This window comes from Leopardus geoffroyi, chromosome D1 (assembly GCF_018350155.1).
Source record: "Leopardus geoffroyi isolate Oge1 chromosome D1, O.geoffroyi_Oge1_pat1.0, whole genome shotgun sequence".
Classification (NCBI taxonomy): Eukaryota; Metazoa; Chordata; class Mammalia; order Carnivora; family Felidae; genus Leopardus; species Leopardus geoffroyi.
In genome coordinates, this window is record NC_059329.1 from 79044995 (window position 1) to 79055001 (window position 10007).

Genomic DNA, 10007 nt, shown 5'->3' on the forward strand with positions numbered 1-10007 from the left:
GAACATTCCTCCCTGGGAGGGATTTGCTGGATCTGAGGCTAGAAAGTGATTGTTGTGTATTGCTGTATTTCTCACTTGTTTTCCTGTCTTATTTTGTTTTTTTATTTTTTTACTGAAATATACCACTTTTTGAAAGCACTTTTCACCTAATTCTTTAGCTTTGTCCTAAAAAGCACTTTCAAACTTATGTAGGGTAGCCCATCTTGGAATATTTATCTCAGAGAACTTGCAATTCAACACAATTATTATGGCTGAAGAAGTAGGTAAAGTCAGCCTTAAGAGAAGAATTGCTACCAATCACAGGGAAATCTGAATTTATGAGCCTCTCTCACCCATAGCAAGTGATGCTCTCATTCTTTCTCAGATATAATAACATCCTGGTAACAGCCTTCCACAAACTAAGCTCAGGTGAGAAACATAAACCTGGATTCCACTTTTTTCTATTGGTAATATGAAACACTGTTTAATGATGACAATGTCTGAACACTAACCCAGGATATCACTTTGAGGTAGGAAGATACATAGGTAAGAAATATTTTTTTCATCAGAGCTTTTACTCAGTAATCCTAGAATGAAAATGGTTTGGGAAGAATATATCCCTCAACATCAGAGAGCACCAGTGAGCTCTAGATTGACACTCTGGACCACAGAATGGATTTTGTTTGTTTGTGCTGTTTTGGTTTTATTTGATTTGTTTTACTTTTCCAAGCAGTGGATTCTATCTTGGGTAGTATTAGATTCAATGACAAAGTTTCTTCTTTGCATTCTATTTTTCTAAAATGGCAACATCATATCTGTTCATCTTTCCTTCTCAGTTCAGAAAATACTAAGCTGATGCCATATTTTAACACTTTTACCATAGCCCACGGTAAAAATGTGTTTTGCATTTACATGTATCCCTACTATGGATAAACATAACTCCAATGGAACAGACTTTCACTTAATAACCCTTACCATGATTCTGCATGATATAGTTAGATATTTTCTATCTTATCCTACTCTCTTCTTTTTGAATGTTACAAAACAAGTAATGACCACTAAATTGATTTCATGACCTGATAAAGGGTCTTGATTCTGCCAAAGCAAACTTCAAAAAGCAAAGCAAAGCTAGAGGTGTCACAATTCTGGACTTCAAGTTCTATTACAAAGCTGTAATGACCAAGACAATATGGTACTGGCATAAAAATAGACATATACATTAATAGAACAGAATAGAAAATCCAGAAATGAAACCACAACTGTATGATCAATTAGTCTTTGAAAAACAGGAGAGAATATACAATAGGAAAAAGACAGTCTCTTCAATAAACGGTGTTGGAAAAACCGGACAACAACATGAAAAGGAATGAATCTGGACAACTTTCTTAAACTATACACAAAGACAAATTCAAAATGGATTAAAGACCTAAATGTGAGACACAGAACCATTAAAATCCTAAAGGAGAACACAGGCATTAACCTCTTTGATACTGGCCATAGCAACTTCTTACTAGATCTGTCTCCTGAGACAAGGGAAACAAAAGCTAAAATAAACTATTAAGACTTCATTAAAATAAAAACCTTCTGCACAATGAAGGAAACAATTTACAAAGCTAACCTGTGGGATAGGAGACAACATTTGCAAATGACATATACGATAAAAGATTAGTATCCAAAATATATAAAGAATTGATATAATTCAACACCCAAATGCCAAGCAATCCAATTAAAAAATGGGCAGAAGACATGGATAGACATTTTTTGAAAGAAGGCGTGCAAAAGGCTACAGACACATGAAAAGATGCTCAACATCACTGATAATCAAGGAAATGAAAATAAAAACTATAATGAATTATCACTTCACACCTGTCAGAAAGGTTAAAATCAACAACACAAGAAACAACAGGTGTTGGTGAGGATGTGGAGAAAGGGGAATCCTCCTGCACTGTTGGTGGGAATGCATACTGGTGCAGCCACTGTAGAAAACAGTATGAAGTTTCCTCAAAAAGTTAAAAATAGAACTACCCTACAATTCAGCAATTGCACTACTGAGTATTTACCCAAAGAATACTAAAGTACTAATTTAAAGATATACATGTGCCCAGTGTTTATAGCAGCATTATCTATAATAGCCAAACTATGGAAATAGCCCAAGTGTCCATCAACTGATGAATGGATAAAGATTTGGTATTTACATACAGTGGAATATTACCCAGCCATAAAAATCATGAAATCTTGCCATTTACAATGACATAGATGGAGCTAGGAAATATTATGCCAAGTGAAATGAGTCAGAGAAAGATTACTACCATCTGATTTCACTCATATGTGGAATTTAAGAAACAAAATAAGTAAGCATAGGGAGCAAAAGAGAGAGGGAGGCAAACCAAGTATAGAAGTGCTGAGTCAGTAAATTCTGCACCTGAAACTAATATTACACTATATATGTATATATATTACACTGTATGTTAGCTGGAATTTAAATAAAAACTTAAAAAATAAGTTGAGAATTAGGAGTTTCGTGTATCTGATTCAGTCTCCCATTTACTATATAACAATGCTACTTAAGAGATCCATCCACAGCCATATCAGCTGTTAAATAGTAATTAGAATAATGTCAATGCAACTGCCCAGTAGAATTATTTTGACTTAGATGCAGAGACATTTGAATATCATAACAACATGCTTCATAATTTACTTTTCCACCAATGTCTGAAAAATAATTATGGGCTAATAACCAAAGTCATTCACTGTATATAATTAATTAATTTCTCCTTTATGTATCTTGAATGGTGCTAATTATCTACCATTCTTCTTTGAGGATTGAGAAAATAATTATTCGAACCATTTCCTTCCTCTGTGTTCATATGGGAAACCTCAGTCAAGCCTGTAACACTTATATCCAGATTCACAAAGAATGCATATCTCTTAATCGATGCATCTTTTCCCAGAGACAGGCAGAAATCCAAGTATCTACTCTTGTCCACAGATTCCTGGTCTGTCCCTGTTTGCCACTAGTGTCATGCAGGTGCCCATCCCAGGGTACAGTACATCATGGAGGTACCAGGGAGAATATCTTACCTGTCATGCTAATTCACCCAAAACTAACCTCAGCTCTCAATGTTACAGCTATGTAGATTCACTCCCTTGACCAATTCAAAGGGCACCAGCCTAGCAGGAGAATGATTAGTTCACAACAGATCATGGAACCATTGACTTTATGGTCCCGGAGCAATACTCTTCAGAAAAACTAGATGTATACCTGTGTTTTGAGAAATAGAGCATATGTCTGAAATTAGTAGTATTGTGTCTATTTCCTCACCGTGTCAAATAATGGAAATGAATTAAAATATTCAGTTTTCACTCTCTACGAGTTTACTATCAAATAGGTGAGAGAAATATGTACTGTATTACTTTCATGCAAAGATACATTTTTTTAAATTTTAGCCTATCTATAATCTCATTGAGTCTCACAATATTTTAGTATTTATTTCTCCCTCAAAAAGTATTGTCATTAAGTCAATGAAGTGTTTTATCATCAGTGGCCTCTCAGAATCGAGTTAAGAAAAGATATTACTATAACATAATACAATACAAAAATCAGTTTGCACTGCCTAGATCTGGTTTAGTTTATGGATCTAATGAGAGAGACCTTGAATAGTGGAAGTTGTGGGAGCTGGGATATAGATATTTCTCCCCACTCTGTCCCACACACATACTATCAGCAAACAAAATTTACAATTGTGGGATACAAAGGAAGTCATTTTTGTGTTAGGCCATATTTTTTTTTTTCATCAATCTGAAGACATTGGTAAAAAAGAACACTACAAACACACTTCAGAACAATGTCATAAAGATTTCATACTCCCCTTACAGTGTTGATGTGGTCGGGTGCAAGTAGGTGTAACTCCAGTTGTCTGTGTTAATTAAACACAAAGCTTATCTCCATGCTCTTCAATTAGCATCCCCATTTCCTATATAAGTAAGAATTTGACTGATGTATTGAAATCCCAAACTGAAACTTGGAAATATAAGGCCAAGCCGGGGGGGGGGGGGAATGATGAAAAAAAGAAAAATTTCACTTGGCTTGTACAAAAGCTTAATGCTATCTAGAAAATTGATATTGTCACTCTTGTAGAAAGATTAGCATCTAGACTTACCAACATTCGTGGAATTTCCAGATCCATAGTCAAACCAGAGTCTACTATTGTGGTTTACAAATACTTACTTCCAAGTAACACATTTTTAGATATAACTGTAAATCTTTGAAATTGTTGCTTCAAATGATCTGTCTAGGTGTGTGTGTGTGTGTGTGTGTGTGTGTGTGTGTGCATGTATATCCACATTTAGATTGTCATGGAGTGATGAGGAGTTAAAACATCAAGCAACTTTGAGGTACTCTTATGACTACATTAAAAGGAAAATGCTAGCTTGAAGAAAAGTGATGTCTTTTGTTTTATTTTTATGTGGTTCTATGACCAAGTTCTTTCAAATTTTGAGGAGAATTCATTTTAATGTGGATGATCCTATTTTTTTAAATAGTGGCTCTCTGCTGGGAACTACCCTGAGGTCCTAGAGGCCACTGCAGTTTTCTGCCATTAGTCCTTTCTATATAGATAGTTCACAACATAACCATTTGCCTCTTCAAGGCCAGTAGGCGAGTCTTTCCAGTCTGCTAAGTGGAGTCATATAATATAATGAAATTATGGAAGTGACAGTCTCTCACCTTTGGCATATTCTATTTATTAGAAGTAAGTCACAGACACTGACCACATTCAAGGAGTGGGGAATCCACAGGGGCATGACTCATCATGGAGATGCGTGTTTGACTCATCATGTTTCAATACAGACAGGGTATTGTCTGTCTTAGAAGTGACAACCAATACATTTGCTCCTGTTTCCTTTGATCATATTTGGGCCATAAACATAAGGCAAGAGTGATTGCGGCAACAGCAGAGCTGGGTCGTACACACAAGGGAGATGAATCACTGCAGTATATTTGTCTGCACGTTCCTGGATCATGGCAGGTGAAGGGTGATTAATGCATGTGGAAACAGATGATTCAAAGGCAGATGTAAAGCTTGCTTTGTATGGGTCACTTAGCACTGAGAAGCCTGTGTGCACCTGGTCTATGGTAATAAATGCTAAAAATTAGAAAGAGGAATTTAGCTGGAAACGATCTAATTGCACCCCAGGAAGTGCTGATGATTTGCTGGGATATCTGCTAAAATGAAAAGATTTTACGATAGACATCTAAAACAGAATTTATCACAGTACTGAAATTCCTCAGTGTTGCCGATAGCACTTTGCAATTGCCTGTGTGAACAGAATAGGTTAGGTCAAAATAATCTCCATGAAGTATAAACTTCTTTGTGATATTTGTTTCACTCTCTTGTCATAACATCTGCTACAGAAAACGATCTCAAATCTGAGTCACCCTTTTTATTTCATCTTTAACAGGTGCGTTTGAAAAATCTCAGCATATGATCACACAAAGTTACTATCAGTTGATTTTTAAGGTAAATCATTATGGCAATAGTAGTAGTCTACAGGAAAATATATTGAATGCTTATTCGTCAGACTGGGTGAAGTAGCTATTAATGCAATACTCAAGATTAATCTTAAAAATTTGACTTCCTGCGCGCTAAATACATTGTGTCTCATGTATTATATCTGATGGTTAATGACTAAAGTGATACCCTATGTTATTTTCTCAGGCTATGCAATGAAAAGGAAGTCGAACTGGTCTTCAAATCAACGTTTGTGCCGTAATACTTATACTTTAAACCAGTGAAAAACAGATGTGCTCTTCTGAGGATGCTGGGAATGTGAGAGAGGAAAAGGGAGAAAGTATAACAAAGGAGAATTACAAGTCTTGTCTCATCAGGGACAAAAACAAAAAAAAAAAAAACAAAAAAGCAACAACAAAAACAAAAACAAAACTGGGCAGAAGGCTGAAAAATGTTTCGTTGGCAGCAGAAATAACAGTTGAGAAATGTTGCACTGAATAGTAGGAAAATCTAAACTAACGTAAATTAAATATTGCAACATTTTTGCTTTTCCATCTTAGTATTGGCAATATTAATATGGCAAATACTGTATGGAATATTATAGATTTTCCTCAATCAAGTTAAGTTATAAAATATCTGAGTATATTAATTTATTCACTTATTTATTAAACTTTTAACCTATGCCAGATAGTATGTTTAAATCTAGCTAAAAGGCTGTAAAGACAACTCCTATCCTGAAGTGGCTTACAGTCTAATGAGTAGAGCCGGAAAAACCGTTACGGCTATGTAAACAAATGAGAATGCAAATAACTGCAGCTTTTTTTTTTTTTTTCACCATTAGCTTCAATATCACCCTGGAGTCTAGTCACCATCATCTTTTGGTTTGATGAGGAGGAGGTATAGACTCCATTTCAGCATTTTTTAGAATATCTGTCTGCTGTTTACAGATAATCCCTTACCCACAATAGCAATGTTTGCAAAAGTTTTCTGATAAGGAATGTGAAGTCTTTGGAAATGTAGTACATGTGTGTTAGGAGAACCAACAAACAAAAAAACTCATAATTATTTTGAAAAGAGTTTAACCAAGTTTTTCTGGTAATTACGTGTTTACGTAAAACAACTGGATATCCAGATACTAACAGACATGGAACAAAAATGTGGATAGGTCCTTGCTCAGTGGGTAAAAAATATGTATCATTAATTCATTATTCACAGGAATAGTGAAAAAAAATATGTCCTTATTGATTGATACCTGGGTTCTAACATCTGTGATGTTAAAATGTGACCATGAGAAATCTACTTATATTTAAGTCCTAATTATTTGTTTTAAAATTAATCATATCAAAGGGCACGCGGGTGACTCAGTTAAGCATCTGACTTCTGGCTCAGGTCATGATCTCTAGGTTCCTAAGCTCGAGCCCGGCGTCAGGTTCTCTGCTGTCAGCATGGAGCGTGCTTCATATTCTCTTTGTCCCTCCTCCACACATGCTCTTTGTCTCTCAACAACAAACATTTTTTAAAAAGCTATAAAAATAACCATAACAAATAATGTTAAGGGCTACTGTAAAAATTAAAGGTGACAGACTATTCACTAAGGGCTACTTTCAATATTTACATATCATTAAAAGCTTAAGAGAACACAAGAAAGCAGCTGTCACCTCAAAGTACAAGAAATACAATTTTATTTCTGTATCTCCTTATTTTCTTTGCATTGGCTCATGAATTGCTAGCAAATATGAAAAGAAATGTGCTTCCAGACCCCTCTCCCACTTGCCGCCCCCACCTCCATCATGGTAATATAAGACATTAGCTTTTGTTTTTGAAGTTATTGTTGAAATATAACTTGACATTCCTTCAATAATTTTTAGTCCCTGCTAAGCAGGCATTTGTGGTTATCCAGAACACAAAGTACATTCTTTCTGTGGAGAATTAACAAATAATCTTTTAGGAGATTTCATTGAAAATCTAGGCCTAACAAGGTGAAAAAGGCAAAAACAAACAAAACACAAAATTCATCATGTTCCTGACCTTTGCTCTTGTCATTATTCCATTTCCCCAAGGAACTTAAAAGGAAACACATCCTCATCGATAAGAGATGCGATTAGAGAACGTTGTGTCCTCTGACTCTGGTCAGTGATAGATGGGTTTTTTATTCTCTGGTTTCTTCTAGAAAGCCAGGCTCACATTTTGATAAATATTTCTGAGAACACAGTATAAAAATAAAGAGAACAAGTTGCTAAAAATCTGACTTGGGACTCTTTCTGCATATAAAATTAAGGAATACAGGTGACAGATGATCTCTCTCCTGTCAAATCTCTTCATTTTAGAGATGTGGTACCTGAAATTCAAGAAACCTAAGTAATCATCCCAATATCAAACAGCTAGAAGAAAAAGGAGCCTAAACCCATATATCTTATTTCTGAGCCTAGAGTTCTTTTACTTATCTATTGACTGTAAATTCCACAGTTTACTATTTACAAAAATTGTAAGGATAAGAAATTGGAAGGAATAGAAAAAGTACAAACATAAAAATGAAGTGTGTGCTTTCCTGAGTAATGTTATATATATATTTTTTCTTTCTCAGATGGCCCTTTTTATTATGTAAATAGAAAGCGTCCTTTATATTTAGATGGGAATGTGGAATGTGTTGTTAAATATATTATAATGTTCACATATGTTTTTCAATATATTTATATTTTTATTATGGAATATTTGAGGCATACAAATGAGTATTTTAGCAAGTATCTGTAATACTGAAATAAACACTCAAGATGCCACCCCCAAATTTAAGAAGGAATATAATACCATTATTCTGTTTCCCTTTCTGCCCTTCCTGGCCCCAATACCTTCTTCAGTCTCCCTTTACTCAAGAGATGATCATTATCTTGAAGTTTTTTTTTTAATTTTTTTAAATGTTTATTTATTTTTGACAGAGAGAGAGAGAGAGAGAGAGAGAGAGAGACAGAGCATGAGCGGGGGAGGGGCAGAGAGAGAGAGGGAGACACAGAATCCGAAGCAGGCTTCAGGCTCTGAGCTATCAGCACAGAGCCCGACGTGGGGCTCGAACTCACAGACTGCAATATCATGACCTGAGCTGAAGTCGGACACTCAACCGACTGAGCCACCCAGGTGCCCCCTGAAGTTTTTTTTAATCCTTTTCTTTTCTTCATAGACTTATACACCATTTATTCTTGCTTGCTTTTTTAAATCTACACAGTTATTTCATGTTGTATATTTTGCTCCTGTATTATATTCCTTTTCACTCAATAATTTGCTTCTAAAATTCACCCACAGAGATGTTCTATGATATTTAAAATGTAAAATAGAAATAGAAATTTCCAGACCATATGTGCTAGACAAAAAAGTATTTTACAAATAATATTTGTTGAGACATGCCAAATTAAAAAAAAAACTGAAATAATAAATTTATTTGTAAAGTGTTATGTCTTCAGATTTGGTAAAATTGAAATTCTCTCATCAAACACTTGAAAGTGAATGCAATACATTTGAACATAATGTTTAAGTTAGTTTGAGATAAAAATCATGTTTCGTTGTGTGAGTGTACTTAAATTTCAAGAAATATAACATTCCTTTTTTCTTCTTAATTGGGGTGGAAACACATACATGAAACTTACTCTATTAACAAATGTTTAAATGTACAGTATAGTATTGTTAACAATATGCTTATTGTTGTACAACAGGTCTCTAGAACTTTTTCACCCTGCATGACAGCAATTCTGCTTCTCCTCTCCCTCTGCCCCGCCCCCTGGCAACCAGCACTCTGCTTTCTGCTTCTTTGAGTTGGACTACTTTAGAAAACTCACACAAGTGGAATCATGCAATATTTGTTCTATGAATGGCTTAATATTATATACTCACAATTCATCCAGATTACAGCATATGCCAGAAATTCCTTCTTTTCTAAAGCTAAATAATATTCCCTTGAATATATATATATATATATATATATATATATATATATATATATATAATGCATTTTCTTTATACCTTCATTTATTGATGGACACTTGAGTTGTTTCCGCCCCTCTCTCCTTTTAATTCTTTTGGATATATAGCCAGAAGTGGCATTGCTGGATCATGTGAAATTTCTATTTTTAACTTTTTTAAATCTCTTCCACCTTGTTTTCAAGTTGCTGTGTATGTCCTGATTTCTGCATATCCTCACTTACTCTTGCTATAAAAAAAAAATTTTAAAAATTAACAGTTGCTTGTGAGGATAGGCCTGTCATCATCGAAATTAGTATTTCTGGTTAGTATAAATAAATCTTTACAATTTGTACCTTAAATAAGTACATGAGAATAAAGCCACAGTCTTATACACATAGCAATCCTATTGAGCCACAATGCGTGTGTAAGCACACACATGGACTTGTGAATTTGTATGTGGAGGTATATTGGATTTATCTTAGCAATTAATACTTGAGTTGTTGCATTAATCTTTATCAAGTTAGTAGTTATTTAAACTTACCAATTGTAAATGATGTATTCTCATTATCT